Here is a 12,134-nt window from a genome sequence, read left to right as displayed (position 1 = left end):
AAAGTTTAGTTTTTGTTCACATGGTGTTGACCTTGTTTTACAGTCTGACATACCAAACCTTTCCAGTATCTTGGTTATGTACCTTGTTTGGTTCATCTTTATTTTCCCTTCACTTTGTGTAAAATCAATGCCTAGGAAATGTCCAAGCCTCCCAAGATCTTTCATCTTAAATTTTTCACTTAACATTTCTTTAACACTTGTGAGTGAGTCACTATCACTAGCAGCGATAATTAGATCATCGACCCAAATTATCAAAATGATCCTTTCTGTTGCAGTTTGTTTGTTATAAACACAGTGATCAGCTGGGTTCTGTGTAAAACCATTTTCACTAAGGTGATCATGCAACATTTTGTTCCAGTTCCTTCCTGACTGTTTCAGGCCGTACAGTGACTTGTTCAGTTTGCAGACTAGTTGCTCACCTGTATCTGACCTGACTTCAAAACCCTCTGGTTGCTCCATGTACACTTCACAGTCAATAGGAGCATGTAGATATGCTGTTTTGACATCCGTCTGATGTAACTCTAAGTCAAACTGAGCTGCTAGCTGCATCAAACAGCGTACTGATGTCATATTTGCAGTTGGAGAAAAAGTCTCCTTATAGTCTATTCCTGCCACTTGACTATACCCCTTTGCAACATATCTTGCCTTGTATGTCTCAGTCTCATCTGAATTGTTTTTGACCGCATAGACCCACCTGCCCCCCACTGCATTTTTACCCTCTGGCAGTGTGGTTAATGTGAATGTATCATTTTCCCTAAGGGAATCCATCTCCTCCTTCATAGCAGTACCCCAAATCTCTGATTTTGGTGAAATCATTGCTTCTTTGAAGGTTTGTGGTGCCTTCCCTGTGGCTCAGTTGGTAGAGCATGGTGTTTGCAACGCCAGCATGGTGTGTGTAACGCCAGGGTTGTGGGTTCGATTCCCACGGGGGGCCAGTACAAGAAAAAAAAAAAAAAAAAATATGCATGAAATGAAATGTGTGCATTCATTACTGTAAGTCGCTCTGGATAAGAGCGTCTGCTAAGTGACTAAAATGTTTTAAAAAATGTGGTGCATTGCACATTACTCTGTAGCAGTAGTCAACACTAGGTGGTATCTGGTCATCACTTTACACTCATAGTCTTTTAAGTACTGGGGTTTCTTCCTCGCTCTGTCTGGATAGCGTGGACTCTGACCATCTGAAGTCTCGATTTGCACATCTTGTGTCTCTTCTGAGTTTTGATCTGCCATCTTGGCTTTCGGCATGGGGTTTTCAAATCTCTCCCCATGAAGATCATCACTGATTTCCAAATCTGTCTGAGTTTGGTGTTCGACTACACCTTTTGTAACACACTTGACTAATCTGTTTTTAAGAACTTTCCCAGTGTCTGGGTAGTAGACTAGGTATGCTGGACTATTTTTATCATACCCGACAAAAATACCCTTTTCACATCTTGAGTCTAACTTTTTCTTGTTCTGTCTATATGCATAGCAAACAGATCCAAATTCTTTCATCTTTGAAAGATCAGGCTTTCTCCCAGTAAACATGTAGTGTGGAGTCTGTCCTACACGCTTATTGTAACACCTATTGCGAATTACTGCAGCAGTCATTACAGCATATGTCCACAAGTTCTTTGGTAGGTTGCTTTGAAGTAGCATGCATCTTGCCATTTCGAACAGTGTTCTCCAATTTCTCTCAGCGGTCCCATTTTGATGGGGTGAGTAAGGGGCTGAAGTTTCATGTCTTATGGCGTTCTTACTGAGCAGTGACTGGAACTCTTTGGCTGTGAACTCTGTGCCATTATCTGACCTGACACACTTTATTTTCCCATAAGGGGCCACATCAGCAATAAACTTCTCAGTAGCTTTTACAGTATCACTCTTTGCTTTTAGGAAATACACAAAAACTGCCCCTGAATAATCATCCGTAAATGCTAGAGTATATCTGAACCCATCTTTCGCCTCTGGCTCAATAGGGCCAGCCAAATCAGTGTGCACAAGCTCAAGAGCCGCTTTTGCCTTTTCATCAGGCTCTCTGTTTCTGCTCTGAACAAATTTTCCCTGAGTGCAGATTTCACAGTTGAGGGTAGATTTGTCAATCTTACCTGTGATTTTCATTCCCTCTGTCACATTTTCTAACTTTGACACATCCTCAAAATTACAGTGGCCAAGAATTTTGTGCCATGTGTGAATATCATAGCACCCATGACATCCATCATCATTTTCATCACTTACAGTGTTAAGATAGTAAAGTCTATCGTACTCCTCGATGTCAAAAGTGGTACCGTTCTTGTGGATGAGCTTGTTACACCCCTGTCGAAAGTTGACTGAAGCTCCGTTGGCTGTCGCTGCTTTAACAGAGAAAATGTCCTGTGGAAACGACGGCACGTACAGCGCCTTCGTCAGCGTTGTTTTTACCCGACGACCCGTGTTGTCTCTCAGTTAAACCTCCGCTGCACCTCTCCTCTCCGCGACACCATTCGTTCTTGTTCCGTCAGCCAGCTCCACGGAATGTTTTTCCGGTTTGAAAGTCTCGTCAAACTCCTTAAACTTCCCGATGTCCGTGACTATATGTGACGTTGCTCCCGTATCAACCATCAGCCCTTTCTGTTTCAGTCCACTAACCTGACAGTCACTTATTCTGAATGCAAATGTGTGGCTTTCAGCATCTGTTGCTTGTTTCACATTGTCTCTTCTTTTTCGTCTGCAATTTGCGTCAGTATGAGTGGAGCTCTTGCAAAAACTACACCACTGTCTCCGTTCTTTGCGCTCTCCAGTAACGGTACATTCCCGGGCCTTGTGCCCTTTCTGGCCACAGTTGAAGCAGGTTATCTCGGTCCCTTTATCTCTCCCTCTTGGCCAGCTAACTTTAATGTTACTTGCCTTCATCACGTTGTCGTCAGTGGAAATGGCGCTAAACTACTCGGTGCTTTCATAGCTCCTCAACTTGGTTTTGAACTTGCCAAAAGTTGTCGGCTCGTCACTCTGCGTTATGTGGATGGCAAACGGCTTAAATGATTCGGGCAAACCTTTCAGAATCATTGCAATCAACAGCCCGTCACTTAAAGTCTCTTCAGCATTTCTCAGTGCTGTAATAGCCGTCTCAGCACGAATGATATAGTCCGTAACACTTTCGTCAGCGGCTTTCTGAAGAGAAGTTAGTTCAGTGTAGAGGCTAATCACACGTGGCTTCCCTTTACCTGCATAATGTTCCCTCAATATCTTCAACGCTTTTCTCCCATCATCTGCTGCTTCTCTCATTATCAGGGAAAGACTTTTATCATCCAAAACCTGTATCAATTCGGCGTAGGCTTCTTCATTTTTCTCTCTGTCTTCTTCATCTTCATCCACGCTCAATATGGCGGCCTTTAGCCCAAGCAAACGCAAGTGCCCCAAAAACTTTGTCTCCCATAACTCGTAGTTTTTTTCATCTCCGTCGAAATATAATCTATTCCATCGGCTTCCATGTTCCTTCCTGGGCCCATAACCTGTTGGTGCTGACATCTTCAGGACAGGAATACCGGTTTACTTAACGGAGGAATAAACACACATGTTCATCATTGGTGTTTTAACCAGAACCGGGAAAATGAACTTTATTTATTTTCGCACATGCGCAGTCATACATCTCTCATAGGGAATGACTGTACCAGTGTAAGAACACAACTCAATTAGTCCACATGCCAACAGTAACAATACATCATGTAGATGTATATAATGAACAGACTAGGTCTATACTGCTCCTACATGGTGTAACAATACATCATGTAGATGTATATAATGAACCGACTAGGTCTATACTGCTCCTACATGGTGTAACAATACATCATGTAGATGTATATAATGAACAGACTAGGTCTATACTGCTCCTACATGGTGTAACAATACATCATGTGGGGCTTTAAGGCGATGCTGATGGTGTGACGTGTAATGTAGTGGACGGAACGCTTATTTCAACAGCAACAACAGTTATTCAGCCACCTCGGTAGCTTGCTAGACAAAATAGCCGAACCAATAAAGCTCTTTAGACGCTTTAGTGTATATTAACCACTGTGTTTTAAACCCACTTCTGTCGTCTAGTTAGTTATCAGATTTAATTTCATATTTACGGTGTTGTTGTTATTATTCATCTAGCAAGCTGGTTAAGTTAGTATTAGCCTAGCTAGCTAACATCTCCGACCATGAGTTCACTAAGCTACTCTCCTGCTAAAGAAGAGGTTTGCTGGACGGAGAAAGAGGGTCTGTGGCTGAACGTTGTCGTGAAAGAGGAGGAAGAGGATGTCACAATACAAAAACAAGTAAAGGGTGAGGCTGTTACAGTGAAAGAAGAAGAGAAAGACGTTACAGTGAAAGAAGAGGAAGACGCGTTCAGAGTGAAAGAGGAGGAGGATGTTACTGTTAAAGAAGAGGAAGAGAAAGAGGAGGATGCTGTTTTTGGGGTGAAAGAGGAGGAGGGGGAGATTACTGTCACATTGGAGGAAGAAGAGGATGAAGAGGAGGAAACTGGATATCTGGTCTCGGTTTCCCAAACGCATCTTAAGGCATCCAATGGTTCTAACGATGAACGGACCCCGATTAACACTAGTAAGTATTGTCTTAAAAACAGAGGCACAAACTCTACAGTTGTTGAACTTATGTGTTAAAGGGGAAATATGCAATAGCTACATCCATATTTGGACTTTTAAATAATTTATTTATAGCCATTGATTCTTGAAGAATATAAAACATGCCTCATGAGCTTAGTTCAATTGTTGTACCTCATCAGAACCCCAAATAAGCTTTTTTTACTCCAATGTTTAGAAACAATTTAAATGATAAACAAACACTGTAAACACTCAACATGGTTAAAACTATAATGTTGATATCATGGATGGTCAGTCCTTGCATCCGTAGGTCTGTCTATGAATTTGAGAGTAGTTACATTTCTCCAGCCTCATCATCATCTTATAACCAAACTAGTGGTGGAATGACAGCTTTGTTATTGTATGAACTGCAGATTGGTTGATAGATGTGCGGCTATTTTATAGGGGTAACCTAGGATTTAAATAGCAAAAAATTGTCAGCACTGAGATTTGGCTTGGTAAACAGCTGATGGATGGGGGCTGGACAAATGTAACCACTCAAATTCATAGAGAAAGATATTGTAGCACCCGTAACCCAACAACTAGCGACCTCGTCAAGAAGTTCAGACATCTTGGCGTAACAGTTATAAAGTGTTGGCTTGACAGTTGCTGGACCCAGGTTTGAGTCCAGCTCAGGACTACCCCTTGAATTGACTACACTATAAATACAAGCACTGGCCATCCATCAGGTCAAAATTATAGTTTTAACCATATGTCGAGGCTATTCAGTGCTTGTTTACAAACAGTGGCGTTATACGAGCTTATGTTTTGGTTTCTGGTGGGGTAATAAAGTTGAAACATGTAACATTCTGAACTTGAAACTATTAAATATCCTTATTATGTGAAATTGTATATAACAATAATGTATGTTGATGCTAATATGATGTACAATATTCCATGATGTTTCTATATGATAACAATAGAGTAATATATTTAATATGATGTACAATATTCCATGATCTTTCTATATGATAACAATAGAGTAATATATTTAATATGATGTACAATATTCCATGATGTTTCTATATGATAACAATAGAGTAATATATTTAATATGATGTACAATATTCCATGATGTTTCTATCTTATAACAATAGAGTCATATATTTAATATGATGTACAATATTCCATGATGTTTCTATCTGATAACAATAGAGTAATATATTTAATATGATGTACAATATTCCATGATAACAATAGCGTAATATATTTAATATGATGTACAATATTCTATGATGTTTTTATATGATAACAATAGAGTAATATATTTAATATAATGTAAGATATTCCATGATGTTTCTATATGATAACAATAGTGTAATATATTTAATATGCCATAAACAATTTAACAGTTTCACTAATTCATTTTAATTAACTTAATCATTATGACACACCCCTCACTATTGTCATTGGTTACACTAATTGCACTGTTTGTCTACATAACCTGGTTCAAGTATTCATTACATCTCCCTGAGGAAGGCACAGTTATGCCGAAACATTGGTAAATACCCATTAAATTGCTAGGGGTTTATACATGGAGTGTGCGACTTTCTTTATTTTGATAGTTTATAGTTTATTCGCCATTAGTCAGCACCTCCACACAAACTATTTTTCTGGGTGTGCGCCAGCTCATGTTTTTAAGGGTAGGTAACAACACATCCGCCACGCTGATCCTCAACACAGGGGCTCCTCAGGGGTGCGTGCTCAGCCCCCTCCTGAACTCCCTGTTCACTCATGACTGCACGGCCAGGCATGACTCCAACACCATCATTAAGTTTGCCGATGCCACAACAGTGGTAGGCCTGATCACCAACAACGATGAGACAGCCTATAGGGAGGAGGTCAGAGACCTGGCCGTGTGGTGCCAGGAAAACAACCTCTCCCTCAACGTGACCAAGACAAAGGAGATGATTGTGGACTACAGGAAAAGGAAGACAGAGCACGCCCCCATTCTTATTGACGGGGCTGTAGTGGAGCAGGTTGAGAGCTTCAAGTTGCTTGGTGTCCACATCACTAACAAACTATCATGGTCTAAGCACACCAAGATAATCGTGAAGAGGGCACGACAAAACCTATTCCCCCTCAGGAGACTGAAAAGATTTAGCATGGGTCCTCAGATCCTCAAAAGGGCCTACAGCTGCACCATCGAGAGCATCCTGACTGGTTCCATCACTGCCTGGTATGGCAACTGCTCTTACTCCAACCGCATGGCACTACAGGGGGTAGTGCGTACAGCCCAGTACATCACTGGCGCCAAGCTTCCTGACATCCAGGACCTCTATACCAGGCGGTGTCAGAGGAAGGGCCCAGTTCAACATCAGTTCACCGTCTCACCTCATACTGTATTGGAGCAGCAGCAGCTGACTGCCCAGTTCAACATCAGTTCACCGTCTCACGTCATACTGTATTGGAGCAGCAGCAGCTGACTGCCCGGTTCAACATCAGTTCACCGTCTCACCTCATACTGTATTGGAGCAGCAGCAGCTGACTGCCCAGTTCAACATCAGTTCACCGTCTCACGTCATACTGTATTGGAGCCGCAGCAGCTAACTGCCCAGTTCAACGTCAGTTCACCGTCTCACCTCATTCTGTATTGGAGCAGCAGCAGCTGACTGCCCGGTTCACCATCTCACCTCATACTGTATTGGAGCAGCAGCAGCTGACTGCCCAGTTCAACATCAGTTCACCGTCTCACCTCATACTGTATTGGAGCAGCAGCAGCTGACTTGATCGTTGATGCTAATCATCATGTTTGAATCTGAGAGTAAATAGAGCCGACTACACTCTAAAAATGAAGGGTTCAACTGGAGTTGTTCTCAGATCCCCTAAGAACTGTAGGGTTCTTGGTCAATGAAAAACAGCCCCAAAAGGTTATTCAAAGAACTTGTTAGAAGGTGGGTTCATCGAGGAACCTCCGTTGTTGCTGGACTTCTTCCGGGAACTTCGCAATTACAACTGAAAACGATGGTGACAAGTTTGGATGCGACAACAGTTAAAAAGGTTAAGTTGGGTTGATGTTTGGCTCTGAATATGTATCGAAATAATTTATTATAATAATATAACATACTAATAATGAATAACGAAGACAATGATGGTTTTCTGTGAATATCTTCCATAACGTTACTATAGTTAATGAACGTAAATATTAGAAAGCCGGGTTTGACCGTCGGCGTTGTATGAGCTACAGTACAGTACCGTTAGCTAGCTAGCTAACGTTATGTCCTAACTAGGCACAACTAGGTTTGGATTATTTCCTCAACTATATTCTTTCCCATATATTGTGTATCGTTTCCATAAAGCCAACATGGCTTTACACTCATTAATGTAAGTTTCCAATCTAGAGCAGTTCTCACTTTTGTGATAATGAACTAGCTAACGTTAGCTTCGTTAACTAACTAACTAACTAACTAAGGACGGTGACCTGTCCAGACGAGATGTTACAACGAACTGAATCGTCAATGGAGGTCTTCCTCTTTATATAGCCTGCTACAGCATGCAATACTATTAACTCACAAGGGGGCATAACGTTACATGTACAATACTATCCTATTTTGGAAACGTTACATGTACAATACTATCCCATTTCGGAAACGTTACATGTACAATACTATCCCATTTTGGAAACGTTACATTTACAATACTATCCCATTTTGGAAACGTTACATGTACAATACTTTCCCATTTTGAAAACGTTACATGTACAATACTATCCCATTTTGGAAACGTTACATGTACAACACTATCCCATTTTGGAAACGTTACATGGACAATACTATCCCGTTTTGGAAACGTTACATGTACAATACTATCCCGTTTTGGAAACGTTTCATGTACAATTCTATCCCATTTTGGAAACGTTACATGTACAATACTATCCCATTTTGGAAACATTACATGTACAATACTATCCCATTTTGGAAACGTTACATGTACAATACTATCCCATTTTGGATACGTTACATGTCCGCCCCCTTGTGGAGGGAAATTAATATCTTAGATGGTAGCTGTAGATGGGATTCAAATGGATAATGGTACTAATACAGTGTCTAGACTACCTCTTTTGTATAAATGTCCTCCAGAATCCAAACACAGTATTGCCACGCAGCAAAATGTTGCGTATAGTCTTTCAAGTCAGCCTGATAAAATATTGAACAATTTGTGTACAAAGATATCTTGAAATGTGATATTAGGTCTGTATGGCAGTACTGTTACTGTATGGCAGTACTGTTACTGTATGGCAGTACTGTATTGGCTAGTGCTTTCTCCAATATGTTCTTATGTTTTGCATTCAATTCAACACAATGCAATTGGGATCAAGAAGAAGGTACAGATATGTTGTAGGACAGCTGCATTTGAAGTGTACATTTAACCTACATAGCAGTCAATACAAAATTAAATCTATTAGCATACAAATGTGTGCAAATTATCTTTTCAGATCTTGTCAGAAATGAATCAAGTCCATGGAATGGATATAGACAAAAAGATAATTCAAGGACTATCAGAGGTAGAGAGGCGAGGCAGGGGTGAGGACATCATCCTGCTATTTTGACAGTCCCTGAAGGACAATACAGAAGAGGAGTTTGCTCTTATTCCTTCCCTTTCAGTAATGTGTTTTGTAATAAAATTAGCAAGTGTAGTAAGATCATTGCTTTACTTTACTAGGACTGGAGACCACAGCAGCGATTCTGCTCTTGCCCAACGTCTTCAATGAGGACCCAAGTGGCCTTTATGTCCGTGACATGGTATGCCTATGCACCAATCATCTGTTTCTTCTTAAACATAGGTGGGCATGCTTATATAAAACTACAGCTGAACATTTTTTATGTTCTTTGTTAATTGTATGTGTATTAATCTTTTCTTACTTTTGTTGACACAGATTTCACCGCTCTTCACTCCTTTACTGCACATCGGTGGAAATCCATTCCACCACGAGAGTGAAATCCCGCTGGCCTTTGATGGGGAGAACATCCAGGCCCTCGAGGACGTCCCCATGGGACTAGGGGCTCTGCTACGGCTGGATTTTTATTTGCCCTTCAATTTCCCCAAAATGTCAGAAAAACACTTATGTTGTTAAGTTACTGTGTTCTGGCGATAAGAGAAGTTGGGGTGAAGTTACCAGGGCCGGTCATAAAGATGGAAAACTTCCTAACATAACTAAGTGGATACAATATACACACTAAAGCTGAAAAATCTGTATTTAGCATCAAGTCTACAATATTGTTAGTTGACCTGTGATTCATTTTTTATGTTTTTATTGTACATCATTATTTATTTTTTAAATGTCATGAAAAGCACTATACAAAGTAAATGTATTATTTATTATGGTCTGACATGTCTGCAGAAATGTTGCAATTTGGTAATGTGTTTTCTTTGGTAAATTGTTTTTTAAATATTAATTGACGTTTGTGGTGCCACTAAATAAACAATGAATTTTTATAAATCAATATTGTTATTAAAATATTTTTTTAGGCAGGGTGGACAGGGAGTTAAAAAAATTAACCCCAAAAGGTTCTTTGAGGAACCATGATAAGGGGTTCTTCGGAGAACTTATAGGGGTACCCACAAAATGTTCTTCAAATAACTTTTATGGGTTCCCCCACAGTTTCAATTTGAAGAACCCCTAAAGGATACTCCAGAAACCTTTACTTTTTAGAGTGTATATTGATAAAAGTCACCTTGTCCGAGAGACATTTACATAGTTATACACAGCCCAATTTGGGATGACTTTTTAGGGTGAAATAGCGGCCACAACAGACAGACCTGATATCGACCATAATTCGAAGTCCATTGACATCACGTGCTGACTAGGTATGACCAAAGTTATTATATTTAGCTACACTTTGTAGTACATTTTTACACTATAATAAATGTTTCTGATGCCACATCGCCCGTTTTCAAAGGGAGTTGTTGGTTTTTAGGGGCAGTCGCTTTTTAAATTCTCAGGTAGTCACAACAACCATTCCATTTGCTTTTTCAAGGATTCTCCATAGCTACGAAGCAGCTCTCCAAACATACTCCCAGCAGAACAAAAAATAAACTTTTGTTTCCCGGACAATGACCGGATCGTCAACGGTTCTCTAATCTCCCAGAGACCACGGCAAAATCAAGCCTCCCAGGAACTATAGACCTTCTGCTGCTTTCTAAAATATCATCCCGCTTATTATCCACATTACAATCATCTGATTAAGCATATCCCTATATGTTACTATCCAGACGACAGATTAAGACTCATTTCCCACATAACGCTCATATCACAGTCACAACTCTCATATCACAGTCACAACTCTCATATCACAGTCACAACTCTCATATCACAGTCACATAACTCTCATATCACAGTCACACAACTCTCATATCACAGTCACACAACTCTCATAACACAGTCACACAACTCTCATATCACAGTCACACAACTCTCATACCCCAGTCACACAACTCTCATATCACAGTCACACAACTCTCATATCAGTCACACAAATCTCATTTCACAGTCACAACTCTCATAACACAGTCACACAACTCTCATATCACAGTCACACAACTCTCATACCACAGTCACACAACTCTCATATCACAGTTACACAACTCTCATATCACAGTCACACAACTCTCATATCAGTCACACAACTCTCATATCACAGTCACAACTCTCATAACACTGTCACACAACTCTCATATCACAGTCACACAACTCTCATATCACAGTCACACAACTCTCATATCACAGTCACAACTCTCATATCACAGTCACACAACTCTCATATCACAGTCACACAACTCTCATATCACAGTCACACAACTCTCATACCACAGTCACACAACTCTCATATCACAGTCACACAACTCTCATATCACAGTCACACAACTCTCATATCACAGTCACACAATGCTATTCTCAAACATACCTAATCAATTAGTTGTTTTTCAACAATATTTTAACCTGCAGAAATATTTTCACATTTCTATGTCATGGTTAGTTCCTAGGATAATGCAACTCATACATTTACATCTTTCAATACTTCTAAAATGGGGTCCAGGTTTAAAACAATAACAGGTGCACCTTACTATCTTATACTATATCATAAATGGTCTTAACTAGTAAACACATATTCTAGTTTTCATCCAGTTCACACAGATAGCTGACTCAGCCTCAGAGCCTCCCTGTTTACACCTCCACATAGGAATAAACTCAGAGCCTACTGACTGGGCCCTGTTTACACCTCCAAGGTGCCCCCCGCTCCAAGGTGCCCCCTCCACACAGGAACACACACTCAGAGCCTACGAGGCTTTTCTAAAAACTACACTTTGCGTGTTTACGCTCACCTCTTTTAAAAAAAACTAGGTTTGAGATGTGGTATCCACTCGGCTCGCTGCCCCTCAGGTCAAAGGTGGGTCCATCTGCTCCGTTCCCAAAGTGTGGTCTCCCTGAGATCAAGTTTGAGGGATCCCTGGAGCACCACTTAGCCAGGTCATCAGGACCTCAGGTTAATTTCTTTCATATCAAATGAAGAGACAAACTTATCACACAAGTCAGAG

This window comes from Salmo salar, chromosome 02 (assembly GCF_965601325.2).
Source record: "Salmo salar chromosome 02, fSalSal1, whole genome shotgun sequence".
Lineage (NCBI taxonomy): Eukaryota > Metazoa > Chordata > Actinopteri > Salmoniformes > Salmonidae > Salmo > Salmo salar.
Note: the sequence above shows the minus strand (reverse complement) of the source record.